The sequence below is a fragment of the Parambassis ranga genome, chromosome 1 (genome assembly GCF_900634625.1).
Source record: "Parambassis ranga chromosome 1, fParRan2.1, whole genome shotgun sequence".
Classification (NCBI taxonomy): domain Eukaryota; kingdom Metazoa; phylum Chordata; class Actinopteri; family Ambassidae; genus Parambassis; species Parambassis ranga.
In genome coordinates, this window is record NC_041022.1 from 8,938,387 (window position 1) to 8,959,776 (window position 21,390).

A 21,390-nucleotide genomic window follows, 5' to 3' on the forward strand; every position below is an offset into this window, starting at 1 on the left:
GCAGAACAGCCCTAGATGAACCTGAATGAGGACAATTACCAGCATCTCTCCTGCACTACAGTCACTGCAGAGGACTTCGGTGGTGTAAGCGGACTGCAGATAATTAGACCACCAAGGAAGGAGAAAAACACTTCAGAGCCCGGGCCTCATAGATGCCCCTTTATGCTCTCCTCTGCTGTCTCCACTTTTTCATGTCTGTATTTTAAAGCCCTCTCACTATTGTTACACAGGACACAGCAGGGACTTTGATGGCAATAAATACTATTATACTGCAGTTTTATCAGAACCAAAATTAGCATGGGTTGCTGTTGGGTGATGGCAATCTTTCCACAATCATATGATGTTTGTCCCAAGAATTTTCACATGATGTTGTTTGAACTATATTGTGTATTTAATGTCATAAAATTAGGGTGTTAGGAGGAGAGCTGATAAAAGTACAATTTCTAAGCAGATGCATTACTTTTCTCACAGTCAATCCCATCTGTATTGGGTACTTCTCTGTGTCCAGCTGTTGTCCTCACACAACTATCACATGCCCACTAATGCAGCCATTTAAATTTCACATACACACACACACACACACACACTGCCATCCTTCCTAGTCAGGAAGAGCTGTAAGGACACTGAGAAAAAGCAGTGTATTTTTTTGGCATCTCATTGTTCTTGACAACCAGTGTGCTCCATGACTCACGGTCACCACGGAGACCGAGACCCAGTGATGCAATCAGGAAGGAAAACTTTGAAGCACGGGTGAACCGAGCGACAACGGACACAGCTGGGTGCAGAAGTAAATTTTCTGTAAAACGGCTGTTTCCTTAAGGGCCATTAGATGCTGTCTCCAAAGAATACTGTTCGGGTCGTCAGAGTTAACAGCTTCTCTCTGTTTAAATATGTGATGAGGGTCTAAAAATATTTTGAGCATAAAAATACGTTATGAAGCATGCTTGGTTGATCCAAAAGAATGGCAGCTTATCAACTCCATCAAGGGTTTCCCCCTTCTTTTCACAAAGTTGAACTTTCGGTAAACAAAAGCTGTTGACTATTTCATTCAAAATAGGTCTGAAAATAGAATACATGCTTCATGCTTTTAATGTCCCCATCAGCCATTCACAGCTACAGTTGACCTTTGACAGCCAAATAAATCTTTTTTCAACCGTGAGTACAGGTGAATGCAGTCCAATTGTATCATGAGTTGAGACACTGACCTTTAACCATCAAATGTAATCACTTCATCACTGAATACAAGTGAATATTTATGCTGAATTTAAAGAGATTCCCTCAAAGTGTTCCTTAAATGTTGAGAGATGAACATTCCTCTAAATCCATAAATTCTAGGACTACTGGTGAAGCAGCTGGAAGTGTTGCACCTTTACAGCTGTACGGAAAATACTAAAAATCAGTGATTTATTCTTGCTTAGCTGGGCTTCCTTGTGCCGCTTTCATTAAACGCTGCCTTGTTCTTTTATCTACTTGGCATCCTGACAGGAGGATCTTTAGATTCTCCATAGCCAGCTAACTCGCATGCCTGCGCCGCCATCACACATGTCACCGTCAACTTGAGACAGACAGGGAACATGCTCCTGGATCTCCTGACAGCTATCCTAAAGCCACCACAGACATTTAAACAGGCAGTTCAAGAGCAAAGCAGGCAAGGGAAGGATTACACAACTCATGGCGGATCATAAAGCATCAGGGATTTTCTTTTCAACCTTGAGACTTTAGATGTCTGATCATTTTCCTGCAAGGCTAAGGATCACTCAGACATAAATTCAGGAGAAACCTCTGCAGGCTAATGGTTACTAGAAACTACAGCGTGTCACTGTGCATCAGCATCAACTCCAATTGGCTCAGTTGAGTTGTCTGGGAATTTTAGCTACTAGAGACTGTCTCCAAAGACAATTTAGGAGCCATTTTGTGTGACAAAGGAGATTTATTAAGGCTGTACCTTAGTAGACTAATAACCTATATTCAAACTGTAGCAAAAATGTACAGTAAACATTACAAAGCTCATAAATCCTGGTTTTAGAGCAGGAAGAAGAGCATTAATGAGTCACTTTCTCTGGTTTTAGCCCAGAGAAAAGCAGAAAACCTGCTAACATAACTTATTTTGGACAATTACACGGTTGAATTAGAAACAATTTGACGAAATCATAGATATATTGCAATTTAAAAGGCACAATCCTCCTAACAAGCCTAACAATCCTCTAATGCAGTAAAATTGAAACATCTATTCACATCTAAAGTTTTTACACCAATGACCAAACCAAAACACAAAGGCTTCCTCAGCTCTGTCTGGGACATTTGTCTTAAAGCAAAACTCTTTGGTTTAAAGAAATGCAGAGCGGCATGACATACCACGTAATGATTCAAACTGGCACCACAGACATGTAATCCCACACTCAGATCTATGTCAAGGGTCACTGCCTTTTGAGGGGGAACATTTGGGTGCGAGAGGGAGATGCAAGTTCTCATGTTACATCTTAATTAGCCACCGATTTGTCGGCGAGGCAGGTAAACGCAAAGATCGCCCCAAGAGTTCACATTGCACTGTCAGTTTCACTTACACATGATCAAACACTGGAAATTAGACAGATTGTACTTTGCTGTGTTGGAGAAGGAGAGGGATAAGACAAATGGAGGTGGAGGGTGACCTCACCGAAGGCCTGCTGCTGTAATCTCGCTCTCCTGGAATGCGATGAGGGGAGTATTGGCAGTATGACTTCGATACATTTTTCAGCTGCACAGGGCGGTACCATAGCTATGCACAGAGAAATTCCACAACTCCCTTTTTTCCTGTTACTGTCTGTCTTCATCCTCCTGGACTGACAGCAGCATCTTCACATCCCTCATTCCTCTGTGCAACCGTACACTCTCTATATATATTCACGTGTTGTGTGAATGGGGAGTCTAGCACAGCAGGTATTCCAACAATCAAACTACTGTAATATCAGATGGTAAACAGAGTATCATCCCTGGACAGGAAAATGTTCTTTACAGCTAAAGCAGTGACTCGACTCCATTTACAAGGTGCTTAATGGATCATACAGACCTGCCATTTCTGTTTTTATCTCACAGTGTATTATAGTGCCAGTTCCCCTGGGGTTACACTCTGCACCGATATCCCTTTCAAGTCCTCCCCTCTGTTTAACCAATCACACAAAAAACACCCACCAGCACAGCGGGGCCTTCTTCAATCTGAAGTTTAAAGACGAGCATGAAGCGATCTTTCCACATTTTAAATGAAAGCCAGGAAGATTTATGGGCAAGTAGGTGGGCGATACAAGTCTGACCGTGCATTGCACATGGAGGAACTAAGTCATCACAGAAAATGAGACACCATCTGAGGTCTCTTATTAACAATCCCACAACGTTATATGGGTTTAACAGAGGGCAATGGTGTGGAATGAATAGTGCAGGATGTGTAGGGGGAAATGATCTGTGGGTTCGATTAGCTTCAAGAGGTTTCTCAATATGTTCATGACTAAATAAGCATAAAAACATTCTTTATATTTTATTCAGACAAAACATGGTTAAAACCACTAAAGGCAAACTTGGACATGTTTTTTTTTTCTATGTCACTAATGTGATGTTGAGCACTGCTTGATCCGAGACAGATGGAACTGTGACGACTAAAGAGCAGCAGTAGATACTGACAGAAGAAGGCAGCAAGTATGTGAAATTACAGAGGTTGGTATATCTGCTATAGCAGGTACTTCACAAGTACAGTTTTATTTCAGTCTACACTAGAATGGTCCAACTTGTGGTAGAGTTGCTTCATTTATTATCATTTCATTAAACAACAGTTGTGCCAGAAAAAAGGGACTGAAGTGTTACTGTATTAGCATGGCCAGCTTGGTTTTGTCTTTCCATCATTGCCAAATGGGGATTGTACCTTTTCCCACTGAAGACAAAAGCCAGACGTCAGTGGGTCTGAGTGGTTTTTATGTTCGGTCTACAGAGGGTTTCAAAAACATCAGCTCAGTTAAAGTGTAATTCACACAGATGGTGGCAGGAATAAAGCGGATACACTTTCTCTGCATGCGCCTGGCTCTTTTTGTAAAGGCCGACTTTCTTTGACTGTCTTTTTTTGAGCCATTCTCCTGTCACTTGGGTTTCTGCATCCCTCTTTGTCTTCAATCCTCTTTTGCCTCCAGCTAAAGAGTGTGAATCCATCCGTCTCTAATCCTCATCCTGTACGGCTCACTGAAACCTCAACGTTCATTTGTCCAACTCTTTGTTTGGCGTCCAGTAACGGGTGTCTGCCTCTGCCCCCCTCCGCCCCTCTCACTCTTCATTCATCCCTCCATCCTACATTTCCCTCTTTAAACCACTTCCGCTCTCCTCCCATCAACCCTCAAATCCTGCCACCCGTCTGTTCTCTTCCTCACTCATTCCTCAACTCTCCCCTAATCTGTCTTTCATCTCCTTGGTCCTCCACCAGTTCCCCCTTCTCTCTCACACTTTCTTGTTGAGAGAAGGACAGTGCAATGTCCTGGCAGCCCTCCACCCGCCTCCCGCCTGGGCTGAAAAGTAAACAAGGGTCCACATGTTCCTGAGGAATTTTAATGACTTCCATAACTTTGGCTACACTACCTGCCAAACTCCAGGCAGCGTGAGGGAAGCAGCGGACTCTGAGCGAGCCAGTTTAGCGGCACTGATGACGAGCACTGTGAGCCTGAGCCAAGCAGTATCCTTTAAAGCACTGAGCAGATTTAAAAGAGACCCGGCCAGAGAGACGCCATATGGACAAATGTATGCACTAAAAATGTAGGATGAAAATTAGGGATGCACCGAAATGAAAATTTGCGGCCGAATACCTCTGAAAGCCAATGTCCTCCACAACACTAAATGGCTGATCATCAGCCATGTACTCCATGTACTCCATTATCTTCTTTGTGATTCTGTTTGCTTTGGCGGCATCGTTTGCAAGCTTTTTCTTCTTTTCAAAGACGTCAGCCTCCGTTGCAGTGGGCGTCCTGTGAGCAGATTTCCTTTTAGCTGCTGCAGCCGTTTCTCTCTCATAATACTGTTCGGGGTGTTTGGCTTTTAGGTGCTAAAGTTCCTTGCGGAGGAACCCCCTCTAGATAATTTGGTTGAACATTCATTGCAAACTGCAATTCCATTATCGCTCTCCTGCACTTCGCCAGGTCACAGCGTCACTGTACATTGCGTGATTGCGTCACACGCCACTATTGCTTTTGCATGTGGCTTTTTTTGCAATATTAGGTTGAATATATTCGGTTACCGAGTATTTGGTGCATACTTAATGAAAATGTAAAAACAAAAACAGATGGAGTACATGGCTTTGGATGATCAGCCATTTAATGTTGTGGAGGACATTGGCTTTCAGAGGTATTCGGCCGCAAATTTTCATTTCGGTGCACTTCACCAGTCTGTCAGCATCAATAATAGCCAGTGGTAGAGTAGGACCTCAATTGCCCCTGTGCTGCTCCATAGCAAGGTTAACTGAAAGATTAAACCAAGGTCTTACTCAACACATAAACCACAAATTTTTTTCTCTTCTGCCTTTTTTTGCACTTCTTGAAATCCTCTTAATTTTCAGAAATGAAATGTGTCCTGTTCAGGTAACTAACCATATGAATGCGTCTTATCAACAACTAATAATCAAGAAAATAGATGATAAGCTTGTTCTTGTCTTAGGAAAAACAGGAAAACCTTACAACTTGACTACTGGAAGAATTTTATTGTGAAGGACAAGGTGTGTCCAACAAGCTTTCTGTGACATACAGACCACTGCTCTGCAGTGACTGGTGTAGAGGAGAAGCTAACTGCCAGGTGATAAACCCCTTGTTGAGAGTGTATTTTAATGGGGTCATGACCCAGAGACTGTCAGGTTGAACTGCAGAGACCTGACCTGCAAGGAGACAAGAGGTTGATGGAGGTCTCTGTCGAAGGACCAAGGCAGGGTAATAAATCTGGAGAACTGCTCTTGTCAGACCAAACGCTGTGACTTATTTAAGAGAGTGAGAAACAAAAAAAAAAAAAAATGACTTCATGCATGAAATAACTCAGCTAAGTAAACAGTACATTGTAACTTTAGACAATCAATTTCCTCCACCACATATGTTTAAATAAGCAGACTGTGTGTCCATCCATTAATTTATATTTTAACAACAGATTTTCATGACTCTGTGCTACATCTGCAGATTCCTGGCCTGCTCTTCTCCTTCATTAGCAGCACATTACGAAATCAGACAATGTGTTTTATTACAAATGTTTCAGCGGTGGTGAACACCCAACTCACTGGCAGGACCACTGTTTAGATTTTAGATCTTCTAAGTGATGTTTTTCTTTCCCTCTCAACCGGGGACCAGCTGCAGAGGAAATGACAACACAAGAGGAAAACAACAGAGATTCATAACACCTCCTCCCACCGACCCATGCTCCCAACTCTCTCTCACTTATTTCTCTCTTCTTCTATCCAAAACGTAGCTTTGTCTGTCCACATGGCTTGTTCTACCTCCCACCACACTTCTAAATCTGCACTTCTACTCGTTTCTTCCACAGGGCTGCGACCCTTGACCCCTGAAATTGATACGTTGCTCTGTCTTGCACAAACTCAGGAAGCTCACTGGCTTGTGTAGATTTGGTTTCTCCCCTTCTTTCCCTCTCTGGACCCCATTCTCTCTCACGCACAAGGCATCTGGGATGTTTCCTCCAACTTCAAGTTCACAATGATTAGTGAGCTTTGGGGTGTAGACCCGGAGAACTCCCCTAAACATGTAAAGATGGAGAACTTATTCCTGTTCCTCATGCATGTATTAAACACAAATCGGACTGATAATGGCTTAGCTGACAGTTTAACCTGACTGCCCAAGTAAGAGGGCAAAACAGAATGTGGATAAACGTGGGAACAGATATTTAGGTGAAATAGTCTTCTTTTTCTTGAGAGATGACAGATGACTTCAATATGTTTCCCTCAGCAGTGATTTAATAATTTATTCAACTGGCCCAGGAATGAAGCAATCCTGTCCTCAGGAAAATTACAATAGTGTTCAAATGTTCAAATGGTCTTTATGTAGGAGAATAAGTGGGACTTATCACCATAGTGTCCAAGAAAGTGATGGAAAGGCTTGATGGGAGAAGACTGTTTTAGTGTTTGGGGGGTTTTTCCCCATATATGGGAACGAATCCCATTGTGTTAAAAAATCTGTGTGTGATTTCTAGACTCATAATTGTACAGGAAGTGTTTTTCATTGTTACTTATTAACATTATAATAAGGTCTTAAGTTGTCATTATGCTCCGTTTGCCTTAAATTATTATAAAGTTAGGTAGATGCAGGTGCCTCCAAGATGGTGATGACCGGAGCCACCTTTAGGTGATGCCATGAACGGTTCATCCATTTCTATTTACAGCCAATTTGGTGTCTAAATCAAACCAGTTTAAAACTAGAAGGGCAGTCATTCTTCTTTAGTTAAATCCATAATACATCATATATCTACTACTCTCAGCTGCAGTGTGTCTTCTGTACATTCTACATGTTCTGCTTTGGTGTTTTGGTTTATTTTTTCAGTTATAGCCAAACACCAAACCACAGCTAGTTCCAGCACTGAGATCTGCAGCTCCACTCTGATGCAATTCCCTTGATGGGGGGTGTGGGACGTCAAACTTGAAGTCCCTACTCACTGAGCTCTGCTCATATATCCACTTCTGGACAGAAGAAACCCCATCCTGATTTCACAAATGACTTCCAGGCTTTAGTTAAAAAGGATGGAAGAAGTTAAAGAGATTTACAGGAAAACTGGGAGGCTGTGTCCTCGGCCCTCCTCAACACCAGAGTCAATATTTGCCAGGACAGAGAAGTTTCCCACAGAATGATGAAGTCACAGCGTGGGGCTTGACAGTGCAGCCCGGTGATATGCTGTATGTTCACATGTGTTGGAGGGGTTGGTAGACAAGGTTTACAGTTCCTCAACCTGCCACACGTCGCGTCACACTGAGCTGCAAATCCCTGCACAAACGTCACATCTGGAACAAACCATCAATTTGTCAAAACAGCAATCACTCTCTTCCCCTTTTCTGTGAAATGCTCACGTTTTTCTCCGAGTTCTAAATTACTGTCACCCATTTATTTAGTTGTACTTCTGCCTTTCTTCCTGGTATTTGAGAAATTTGCGTTTATCACATGGTGTTTGTTATCAATTATCGTGAAAGTCAATGGATCATTAAACTTTACAAGAGAAAGTTCATAAACACCTTTCAAACTGTTTGTTCTCCTTTGTATACAAACCACAGGTACAGAGAATAAACTATAAAAGGCTTTAACTGGCTAGCATTAATGCTAACACATGTCTAATGTTAATGTATGTTTAGGACATGTGAGTCAGTTATTGTCTGCTATGACATATAGTGAAAAGAAACTCAGAAAAAAAGAAAGATAAGTGTACACTAAAAAACTAAGAAGCAGGACATGAACCAAAGATAACAACACGTTGAACTTTAAATAAATACAGATATAATGTGCTGTGGTTGGGTGTCCTACTGCATCTGGTAGTTTCGGTGTCTTGATTGTTTCACCGTTTACTGTCTTTCTCTCCAATTAAATGTTAGTGTCGTACTCCATTTACTGCTGTGAACAGACACAGAATGCAGAGTCTGTTAGACTCTACACTGAAAATAGATTTCTGGCAGCACACTGAACGAGCAAAAACTAAATCAAATCTGCAGCACTGATGCAATAAAGCCTGACTACTTTAATTAATCATCCCCCTGCTAGAAGATAGCAGTGTTTAAACTGGCATGAAAAAAAACATAACTTCATTTTATCACATGTCAATGTAAATTCTGCTGTATCACATTTTACAATGTATGACATGGACAGTTCTCATGACTATAAATAAATCATAAACTAACAACAAGATAAATCAGTTGTTTGACTCAGGAATCAAACCCTTCATTGTGTGTCTGTCTCTTGAGCAAATAGTAATTTATGACGTTTTAGGCATTGGTAATCAACCTGTTGTGTTGTTTATACATTAACATGTTACATAACTGGCTGACTGTTTATGCAGTTTATGCCGTAGTGCACCATTCAGGAGCAGCCTGTTGCTGTTGTCTTCATGCTGCTGTTTTAGAGTGACGACACTAGTGGGATTTTGATTTGTGTTCAAGTTCAGGCAGCCTGTTCACACTTCACGTAATGATGCATAATAGCCAATGTAACTCTCAAACTTGTGTTTGCCTCTCCATAACAACTAATATTTAAATGGAATTAGCCTACAAAACATAGCACTTAAGCCAAACAGTTGCATGCAAGACATCCAGCTCACAGCCATGACAAAAACCTGTCTCAGGCCTCAGTGAAGACAGGTTCAGGGACCTTTCCCATGAACTTTGACCAGTCTATAAAAAGAGTTAGTAGTTAAAATGTTACTGGTTTCACACAACAAGCCTCAGCACACTGTGGTCAAGGCCAACTGGCAGCCTGGGGTTAGAAGGGTCTAACCACTGCTGGGCACGGAGCAGCCCAGACATCCCAACACATGCATTTAGCCTTTTAAATGATATTATGAGCACAGTTTTCTGTTTGGCACTCCTCCTCATACCTGAACCAGATTCTGACTGCAATAAATCAAACAGCAACCCACATGGCATCAATCCGTCTTTTTAGGGGGCGTTTCCAGGAATCTGATTTATGTGACTGTAACATGAATAAACATGAAAAAGACAAAAAAATGAGTCAATCAGCCTGTGTAAACAAAACATAACATCAGAATTTAAGCCTGGAGGAAATTGTGGATCAGTCAGCCTCATCCATGAGAAAATCAGAGTCTCAAAGACTGTATAAAAAAAAATAAAGATAAAAAAAAAATCATCTGGCTTCTTTGTTGGTTCAGGGATTTGGTTTGTGAGTCTGTCTGTGCACCTGAGTTAAAGCTGAATTATATGCAGCCCCTTTTTTGTCTGCTCACATGTAAGCCCAGCCCAAATACATTTGGTTTAACTTAGAGCTGGAACTCAGTGCTCAATCAACAATCACAATCATCAAACAGAAAAAGAGCACAGAAACGGTTCAGAGCTTTCATTACCCAGAATCTGGTTATCATTGCTCAGCAGGCCAACAGGTGACCTTCTATGGAAAAGCAGTACTTATACAAACAATTAAGCACAATTTTTAAAAGGTAACAAAATAAAACACACATACACACACACACACTGTGGCTGGGGATAACTTTCTTAAAAGCAAAATTAAGTTCAGCTGACACAGACAGCTGGAAACCATGCTGTATGACATAATTGTGGAAGGCAAGCCAAGCTATTTAACACACACACACACACACACACACACACTCTCTCTTACATAAACCCGTCATTTAAAGCACAGCTTAGAATGAAGAGTAGAGTAACACCCATTTCTTCAACAACAAGACACCCCCTTCCGTTATAAAACACACATTATTCATTCACATACACACACACACACACCCCCACACACACACACACCACCACCACCACCACCACTTAAAGTGGAAACATAAGGAGAGGCACTGAAGTAAGGTTTAGGTCACTGAGGTTGATTGAGACACCAGAACAATACATCAGCATCACAGGAATCCTCAGCTTGAAAGGAGAAGTTCATTTTTTTGGTCATTTTTAAAATGTTATTGAACTCTAACTGCAATAAGTCACACATAACACCGAGATATCTGTCTTAATTTGCCACAAAGAGAAATCCTTGACCTGAGCGCAAGCGTGCGGTGTTAAATTCACATGGACACAAAAACGCCTCAGGAGAGGAAATCAAGGCCAGCAGGACTGCAAATCATTCGGCCTGAAGCAGCAACATTTTCTTCAAGCTCATTCCTGAAACAATGAGAAACCCTCAGAGGAGACCAGACAAAGCCTGCAGCGAGGGCACTGTTTTATTGCCTCTGCAAAAAAAAAGAGCTCTGCACAAATATTTGATTTCAGGATTCGTTAGAGGACCGAGGCCATCACCATGGCAGCGAGCAGTGTAATAATGTGGTAAGCAGATAGAGTTCAGTCTCAAAGAATGTTTTACACTTTGGTACCAATGCAAAAGTAACAGCATGTTAACGTTTGGTGCAGGTTGGTGTGTAACACTGAACAAGAACTGACAAACAGGCAGGGTGTCTGTCAGCGGTCTGCTGAAAGTGCTTGTTTTTGCTTTTATCCTGTTAGGCTTTCTTGTGTGTCGATGCCAGGTCTACAAAATAACTTTAGCTAACAAGATTAGCCTACCTCCACTCTGTCTGCGGCAGGTTTGTTCACTTTTGGGACATCATCCAAGTCAGGATCTGTCCAAGAGTTCAACACAAAAGCAAAATCTGCTGAGGGATGTTTGACAACTAACTGCTTCTTTAGCATTTATTTACAGTTGGACTCCACTTTCTTCCAGATGCTACATTTATGTCTTCCCTCATGTTGGACAAATGTCGATTAGAACATTCTCATTCAATATTGGTTTGTTTCCATTTTTTCGTGCCCTTTGAAATCCAGAAAAGGTTGGGAAAAGACAAGACAAAATGACTGAAAGGCTACTTGACTCAACTTAAAATGTAGATTACTGCATTTCAATTACTGACAAATGAATAAATTGGAATGAAAACAACAGAGAGAAGCACACAGTGAGTGAGGACATGTCACTAATTCAACTCTATGATGTGATGTGAATCGTTTCAGAGCTGAAGAGGTGAACTTGACAGCCAGTCAGACTTTGTTTGCCAGTGGCTGGGAAAATTCTTCAGCTGTGTGCTTAACAGGAGGAACGGTGAGATGACAACCGCTGCCTACAGTTAAATCTACAGGAACATGAAGCTGACAATCTGAAGCTTTGCTAAGTCATCACATATCAGTGCACACACGAACATATTTTGGATGCACTGCAGGATGGCCTGTGTCCAATCACTTGACAGAATTTTAACACAAACACCTCAAATCTCCCTTGTACAAGCTTAATGAAGTGCAGTTCAATTATCAGCGCTAGTTCTTGTTTAAGAACAAGTACAAGCATTCAGTAAACTAGAGGCGCAAGGGGCAAGGCCTCAGTCATGCAAAACACCTCAAGCAACAGAAACAAAATGAAGCAAGTGTAATCAGCAAATTCAGGACTAACACGAGCTCTGAGTGATCAAACCACAGACTTTCCCATCAGTCAGTCAGTTATCTAGCCAGTAAGGACAGCCTATCATAGACAACAGTCCAAAATAAAGCAGCTCTTAATGTCTCTTTATCACAGTTCAGCCAACAGTAAACACACACCTTTCAAAAGGCTGATTCTCCTTTCCTTTAAAAAATTCATATAGAAGACTAAACACACACAGGTAATCGCTCATCTCTTATCAATGTGGCCACAAAACCCAGCCCCCATCTGCAAACTCACAGCACATGAGCCTACCCCCTGCCACCTTCACACAAGTATGCTGACACTTGAGAGGGCGGCACCTCTCTTATGCACACAGAAAGCCATCTCGAGCCCATTCAAAAGCTCCCAGCTCTATTCTTCACCACAGTAAAAGAACTCTCAATGAAAAAGGAGGGAATAGGGCCTCTGCTGTTTCATTTAGCACATCGGACACCTTTACAGCAAGCAAAGCGAAGCAAAGTAAAAGTTTCTCAACTTTTATGCACAGGATACCAACAAGCAAAATCAATAAAATGTCGCTAAAGCAGCACGGTTGGACAGCAGAGATAGAACAGCACTGATGGGGGGGCAGGGGGGGGGGGGGACAGGGCATCCATTCAGTCACAGAATACACTCACTCTCTCACAAACATGCACATGCACAAAAACAAGCAACAAACAGCTAAGGTTGTAATCTGTAACACAAACCTGCTGGACAGCCAAACAGACTGTCTGCAAATCTCCCTTTTCACCAGAAGGCTGTGATCCACCTGCACTGCAGCGCGTCTTCTGCCTGTATGCTCTCTCACTCTCTAACACGCCTCTCCCATTGTAGCTGAGCGCAGTGTAGAACTGTTGCGTCGGCTGCCCTCCTTCCTCCACGCTCCTCCTACAGTATCTCCCTTTTTTTGTCCTCTTTGGTGTGGTTCCTTCCTCACTGTAGCAGGACCTGCCTCACTGGTAGAAATCACAGAGTAGTATCTGCTGCAGGAGCTGTGCAGGACTGAGAGGGAAAACTCTCATAGATAGTGGTGGAGGGTGTTAAAGAGGGAAAAAGGGGAGGGGTTACCCTGATTTAAATTCACACACACAGGAGTGAGATGACAGGGTCTTTCACCCTCAGGGTGCTTCAGTGATCTTTTGTGAAAAAGCGCTAAGACCTTCAAAGGTGCATTCCCCATTTAATCCATATAAATGGGCTGCAACTTCAGGACAAATGTTAGTGAAATAAAAGGTAAAAATGCAGCTAAATAAGTTATGATGTATCTTCTAACTTCACTAATGTCTCCACTCTACTTCAATCAAGTGCTTGGCAAGGCACAAAAAAGCCAGGAGCCTGAAAGAGTCCATCCCTCCCCATTACTCCTCCAGAGGACCGTCCAGCACTTTCCCTGATGGCAGCTCAACAACCTCCTCATGTGAGGAATCTCCTTCCCCACAAAAGAATTTGGAGAAGGATTGGACGCAAACAAAGAAACAAAGGAGGTGCTGGTATTTAAAAAATGAGAACATTTGCATAAAAAGTCTAAACTTCTTTTAAAGGAACAGTCTTAACAAAACCGTGTTGTTGAAAGTGATATATAAGATGTCTTATGTCTGCAGACTTAAAATGACTTTTTAGTTTAGACTATTGTGGTAAAAAGCCAGAGGTGCGACATTAAATTAGCACATGAAAGACTCACACACTGACCTCACTGAGCTGTGTGCTCAAAAGTTTAAAGTTTAAAGAGGCTAACCTTCTTCTAACCTTTGTAGACATGCTATACAGGGTGTGTATATAGCTGAGCATGAAAATGAGTCACCTCACTATTTAATAAGAAACTCTGGTGATTTGTACATATATATATATATATATATATATATATATATATATATATATATATATATATATATATATATATATATATATATATATATATATATATATAAACAAACAGCAGTGTATGAGCAAAAGCAGAATTAATGAAGCCACTGATGAAACCACTTAGAGTGGCAAAGCGTCTTCACTAAAAGCTAGAAATCCAGTTGTCTCAATTTAAACTCTTGGACATAAAATGACCTGGATGACTGAGTTTTTCACAGACACAGTAAGGACAAATTGCACCATATATGGTGGAGGAAGAGAAGGCACAGCAAGGGGTCATACATAGCTACCAAGTGGCAACATCCAGGGCTGAGCAATGAAGTCCATGCGCAAGTGTTAAAAAGGTTTCCCTTGCAGCCTCTAGGGGCTGCCTCATTAAGTGAGTCAATTCCTACTTTAAAATTAATTTTAAAGTCCTCATTTTAAGAAACTTTGCATCACTCTAGTGTAACCACCTTGAGTGACACACCTGCTTCCATGAATACCTCAGCTCCACCCATGCCTTACCTTTTTGCCTGGGAGTTTAGGTCGACTGTGACGCTGCCACATGGCAGTGGTCAAAGCCTAAACACCGCTCCTATGGGTGACTTCACAAGCATTTCATCCATACTTAGATACAGTCTATCATTGTTAGTGGAGACTGGTGGATGGAACTTCATCATCCCAAGAAGAAACAAGAATAAACAACTAAAGCCAGCAGAGCATCGTCTGAGCTGGAAGCAAATCAACAACTGCCAGTGTTTTTGCTAACCAGCACATATACTGTATATTTTGTTACCCAGTCAGGCTGCCCCACATGAATTCTGGACAAACGTCTAAAGAATCAGTCTGGGACATTGTCTGAAGTTGCCCAGTCACACATGCAGCTAACAGCAGGAGATTGCCAGGTCCCAAGTGCTCCTACTGCTGGAGATGTATCAATAGAGCATGCAGAGCAGGAGGAGGACTCACCATATCAACATGAAGACCAATTTACAGGACCAAAGCAACTAAACTCTGTGTAACATCAGCCTCATCGGCTTGCTCCTAACTACCACCTTTCCAGTCTATAAACACTCAAACAGAAACAAAAATATCCCGTTAACCTCCCTTATGTAAAGTCAAATGGTTGTCGTGTGTAATTTGTGGTCATTCAGAGAAACTAAAACAATTCAAATGAATATTTAATTGCTGCTTCCATTTGGGGAGTAGAAGCTTTACTGCTGAGTAGACCAGAAACAAGTCAGACAATAATTAAGGGAACTCCATACCAGGCAAAAGTGAGCCAGCTGAGCCTCAATCAATCCTGAATCAATTATTCAAGCAGAGAGAGAGAGAGAGGAGGATTACAGGGAGACACAGCCCTGCCAAGCTACTGTACATCCAGCTGTCAGTCTGTAAGTGGCAGGGATCCCCTGGCTGCTGTCTGTGTGGTGAGTGTGGTTTTATGTTTGTCAAACTACATTTAGGATAAGAGCATCAATCCCTCATCAAAGCTGAACGCAGTGAATCTCCCACGCTGGAAACAATTCACCAGTAGTTGTGGTGCGTTCGAGCAGCAGTGGAATAAATGCAACCCTCCGACCTGTCCGGAATAATTTATAGTTGACAGCTAATAGTTCACATTTGCAGAAAGGTCCTGAGTGGACCTCATTTTCCTTAAGACACACATATTACTCCTCACAGGAACAAGCTGCACATCTAGGCTTCCTCCAGCTTTCTCACACTGTACATACCTGTCCCAGAATAAACCTCGTCGTCCGGCCTCCTGCAGCATAGCTGCAGCTGAATGCCTGGTCTAACATTAGCACATATTTGAGTGAAATGTGCAGGGGCCCGGCAGTCTCTGTGGGTTAAAAAAGGATGCACGTCTTAATTATTTATGAGCAGGATTTGTAACTTTCTACAATACCTCCTTTAAGGAGAGGAAGATGGAGATGCCTGCATACTGTACAGATCATAAGCTGCCCTGCTTTAGGTAATTATATAGTTCAAGTAAAGCAGGATGTGCAGCAACATGACTATGAAGGTGTAAAACTAAACTGGTTTAGAATGCAAGTATGTGATCTGTGAAAAAAAAGAATAAACTCAGATTCAGTTCATCTTAGTGTGTTCTTAGAACTATATATAAATCTATGAATGTGTGGAAAACGAACGATGGCAAAAACACAGCTAACAGTACACGACCAATACTAAAACAACACAACTGGGGAAGATGACGTACACAGGCAGGCTAAGCCTATACGTCTGAAGCTTGAAATTAGTAGGAGGAGATAAATTTGGCAGATGACCCTCATTGAAGGGCTCTCTCATAGACTCCCATGTTAAAAATGACACAGAAACTTAATGCTGAAGCTTAATGAAGCTTAATGAGGCAGGCAGAGCTGTTACCATATTTGGTAACCATATGGCATTTGGCTGCATTTGGCAGCCAAATGCGGTCTTTATCAGACTTTAAGCATTATAGCTGTCATATTGATCATCCTTCAGCTGTATAGTATTCGGCTACTTCTTTATCAATCCTTACGCATGATATCTGCCATATTCATTGCTATGGAGCTGTTTGCTACATGTCCACATCGCATATACTGTGTTGTAGAGCAACATCTTGTGATTCTGACTGTGCCCATACTTTTTGTCTGAAGGCTTCGGTTTGGACAAAAACAGAAGTTGCTTAGAGGGTTTTTTTACATTGGAAATGCGTTAGGAGGGGGACAGAGAGAGCTGCAGTTAGGGCAGTTGAGAAACATTCAGGTTGCCATGGATACAGGCAGGCAGGCAGGGCTGTTACCGTGGTTCCTTTGATGACTCAGAGATCAAAGGCATACCAAAGGTATATAAAGGTACAACTTTTTGCAATAAAGCTATTGGTGGAAAGTTTCAAGGAGAGACACAGCAGGATATTTTGGGGAGTTACGTGAAAACGAACCTGCCTGAATTGCAAAGCAATAGGAGTCCAAAAGGAAAGTGTGACTGAACGCAGAGAGGAAGAAGGATCAGAGAGGAAGAAGGAGACACACAGCTGCAGAGGAGGCCAACATCTCAGCAACAGATTTTTTCATACAGTCAGATTTGTGGTGAGTACCAACAGTAGTGAGTGATAAGTTCAACTTCATCATGTTTATTCAAAGAGAGAGAGGGAGAGAGAGTCGTGCGCATTTACGCACATGCCGTGTGTCTGTAAGTGTGTCTGTGACCTGCGTGCATTGGGGCGAACTCCATTCTGTGTGATAGAGAGACCAGAGAAGTGTAAACCCAGGGACTGTAGAGACGGTAGAGCTCCTGGTGACGTTAAACCAAACCGTGTTGCCTGTAGAGCCAGCTGTTCGGGGAGAGTGCCTCATTCATGGTGAAGTGACTGGACCAGAGCAAACCTATTTTCTATCGCTGCCATTTCCACATGTTTTACAGGATCAACATGAAATTGCACACATTTGTAGAGCAAACACTTGTGATGCTCACAGTTCTTAAATTTTTTGTCTGAGTGTTTTGGTTTGGACACACCAAGCAGTTGTTCAGAGGGTGCAACCCCTATTAAAATACATGGGATCTGCCCTGAGAGGAGTAACAGGAGGCTGACACACCTCTCTCTCCTACATTAATTAGGCTTAATTAGACAGGCAGAGCTGTTACCATGGTGACAGGCTGTCACACATCCCTCTGGGATTAATAAAGTATCTAAACAATAAGCATACAAAGCAGCCATATTTGTAGTCTTTATCAGACTTTAGGCATTATATGTGTCGTATTGATCATCCTTCAGCTGTATAGTATCACTAGTATTACAGCTACTTCTTTATCAATCATTACACATGATATCTGCCATATTCATCGCTATGGAGCTGTTTGCTACATGTCCACATCAAAATCATTTAGTCCCCCTAAGCCTCAGCTATTATTCCAAGATCAGACAATTCACCTGCTATTATCCAGCTGCTGTTCAGGTTAATTCAGCTGCTTTTATGACTGATTCAGCTTGTGTTCAGAGTAATTCAGCCCTTGTTCTGCCATTCAGCTTCTATTCATATGCATTTAGATTTTTAGAGTTCAAAGCAATCGTTCAGATAAGCTTTCAAAGCAATGCTTCAGCTTCTGCAATCAAACTTGCATTTTCTTCAGGAGCCTTTTACAGCAGCGTATCTTCAGCATACATTGACCATTCAGCCATTAAAATGTTCATCTCACAGAGGACATTCCGGATCAACTTCAAGTTTTTTTCAAAAAACTAGAAAAGGGCATTTCCTGAAGAAAATGGCAGTTTGATTGCTGCAGCTGAAGCATGCTTGCTTTGATTTGCTGGAGAATCATAGCAATTCAGAGCTTTGTATGCCTCTGTGTGTCAGCTTGTCACCATGGTAACCGCTCTGCCTGCCTAATTAACCTTAATTAATGTTGGAGAGAGAGGTGTGTCAGCCTCCTGTTACTCCTCTCAGGGCAGATCCCATGTATTTTAATGGGGGTTGCACCCTCTGAACAACTGCTTGGTGTGTAGTTTTTTGGCGCAGCGTATCTTCAGCATACATTGACCGATTTCAGCCATTCAACCATCTCTGTCCTCTTCCTAATACATTTCCAATGTTTCCCATCCAGGGTGTGTCGTGTCCTCACAGGGTATACCCCGCCTCTCACCCAAAGCTAGGATAGGCTCCAGCCCCCCCGTGACCCTCCACTGCAGGACACGCGGGTTAACAGAAGATGGATGGATGGATGTCCAAACTGATGCCTTCAGGCAGAAAACAAGAAGAGAAGCGCGAGAAGAAAGAGCGCAAAGAACAGGAGAAGTGCGAGAAGAAAGAGCGCAAAGAAAGAGAGAAGCGCGAGAAGAAAGAGCGCCAAGAACGAGAGAAGCGGGAGAAGAAAGAGCGCAAAGAAGAAGAGAAGCGTGAGAAGAAACAGCGCAAAGAACAAGAGAAGCGTGAGAAGAAAGAGCAAAAAGAACAAGAGAAGCGTGAGAAGAAAGAGCGCCAAGAACGAGAGAAGCATGAGAAGAAAGGACAAACGGTGAAGCAGTTTATTGTGGAATCAGATGGCTTGATCACTGCACTGGAAAAGGCCAACGGGACCGTCCTCACAAATGAAAATCTCAGAAAGGCTGCCGGAGAACATACCCTATGTTCTTCCAAGAGTGAGGAGCTCGCCAACGAGGTCTGCACTCTGAGGAGTGACCTACAGAAGGCCAACCAGACCATCCAGGAAAAGGACAGTAAGATCAGCCAACTGTCAGAGGACAGGTCCTCCTTACAAGATCAGCTGAAACGTGAGCAGGAATCAAGAGAAAGCGTTGAGAAACACCTTGATGAGCTCGAGAAATATAACAGCGAAATTAATTCAGAGCTGGTTAGTAAGGAGTATGTCATCACTGACCTGTTAGCTGAAAACAGTCATGTCTGCGACGAACTGGCCAAGAGCAAGGCCAAGTTCAGACAATTGGAGGAGGGAGAGCTGGAATTTGAGCAAAAACAGAAAAGTTTACAGCAGTCTCTGGCCCTGCAGCAAAAAGAGGCACTAGAGTTAAGGGTAAAGTGTGAACAGCTCAGAAAACAAAATGAAGACCTCAGACAGGCTGCCGAAGAACATACCAAGTGTTCTTCCAAGTGTGAGGAGCTGGCCAACGAGGTCTGCACTCTGAGGAGTGACCTACAGAAGGCCAACAAGACTGTCCAGGAAAAGGACAGTAAGATCAGCCAACTGTCAGAGGACAGGTCCTCCTTACAAGATCAGCTGAAATGTCAGCAGATAGCAAAAGAACCAGAGGAGCTCAAGCAACACGACAGCGACCTGATTGCTGAGAGCAAGGATCCCTGCAACCAAATGTCCAAGAGCAGGGACAAGTACAGTCCGTTGGACCCCGAAGAGCTGGTAGACGTCTTTCTGCCACAATGGCTAAAATTACAGGAACCTCCAAAAAGAGAACGTGTTGCAGAGACACCAGATAAGAGACTGGACAGGCTGTACCGCATACACGAGCAGGGCACCCTAGACCCGGACGACCTAAGTGACCAGGAATACGCAGACTACCAGCACAGCTGGGACTACAACAAGAGTGTAGACCACCAGGACCGATACAGCCTGGGAAACCCGAAGATTGGGGATAATTGTGGAAAGGAGACAGGCGAAAGACAGACAAGAAGAAAGAAGAAAAAGAAGACAGACAGAATATACTAAAGTAGAATGAATTGAACCTGTTTTTTTCTGACAACCACCACTCATGTTCTGTTCTGGTCATTGTGTGTCTGTCATGTCAGTTTATAGCCTGACATTTAGTTTACATTGTTCACCTTTTACCACTTTTGTGCATGTTTAATCTTGTTTACTGTACTTTTATTATTTTACTTTGATTTTATTAAAGTTTATTAAAGTTATTAACAGTGTCTGTGGTCCAAGTACATTCCCAAGTAGTAGATACACTGATTAATGGATGGATAACATTTACATGTCAGTGTAAGAGTCTCAAATCTTTGGAGTATTTGATGGTAAACTGAATAGAGTTGGATTTATTGAACATAAACAGACAAATGTATTGCTTGAAATCAATAATTTGCTTGGCTTTGATCATTTGATTTGATTGATTATGTTAATCAGGGATCAAACATGGTTAGTTTTACTGTTAATTAATCATTAATTAATCAGCTATACATGCAGGTTCTCAACTGTAACCCCTAATTTTAATTTATACAAAAATGAGATTTACACATGTTGTATTAATTCATGTTAATTTTTGCTCATTAAGATTCTTCTGGTGCATTTGTGCGGGCTTCTATATTATATTTATTCATGTACCAATAACAGAATAGTTAGTTATTCACATCTACTCCACTAGGTTCTTAGAACCTAAAATGCCTAACTTTTATACTTTACATATACATTTCAACACAAAAATAAGTAAGAGCTGAATTTCCAGTCTGGCAAAAAAAAAACATGTCTCAGTTTCCTCATTCTCAAGTGTATTCCCACACAGGTGAAGTTGTTTTTTTGTAACAGCACCACCATGTGAGCACAAGATGATGGTAAACAAAAATGTACATCCTTTTAAATGATATTCAACAACAAATTCCCAAAAGAGAAAAAAAATCAAATGAGGTCCGTCGTTATTTAGCATCTGCACCCTAAAGCACGACCCTAATAGAATTTGACAACATAGAAAGACTTCTGTACTCTAACCAAGCAAAAGCAGCTACATACGTGGAGCAATGAAGAGGTTCAAAATCTTATTAAGAAGTGGTTCAATGTGATTTAGGTAAACTGTCAAGTTCAGCCCAGCACACAGCACCAGTTTTTAACACAAGAGCCGAGAGCTTTACAATCAGGCTCCATTTGATTTTTCTGTCTTTTCTGTCTGACTTATCTGGTTTGGACCAACAGTGTGAACAATCAAGAAACAACAGAGAATTGGCTTTTAAACGGTGCCGTATCCTCTCTAAGCAGACATGACATGCCTGAT

General features: G+C 42.0%; 1 protein-coding gene across 4 annotated transcripts in view; it reads right to left on the minus strand.

Moving 5' to 3' along the window:
• The window catches only part of add3a (adducin 3 (gamma) a), an 80,516-nt gene that overhangs the window by 41,868 nt on the left and 17,258 nt on the right, over positions 1-21,390 (minus strand). The window contains exon 1 of one of the 4 annotated variants that reach the window (XM_028400943.1): positions 12,815-12,940. The exons of the other annotated variants lie outside the window; for them this stretch is intronic. The gene's annotated coding sequence lies outside the window, so the exon portion shown is untranslated. Of the gene's footprint in view, positions 1-12,814; positions 12,941-21,390 lie in introns of those variants that run through there. 4 annotated transcript variants of the gene reach the window in all.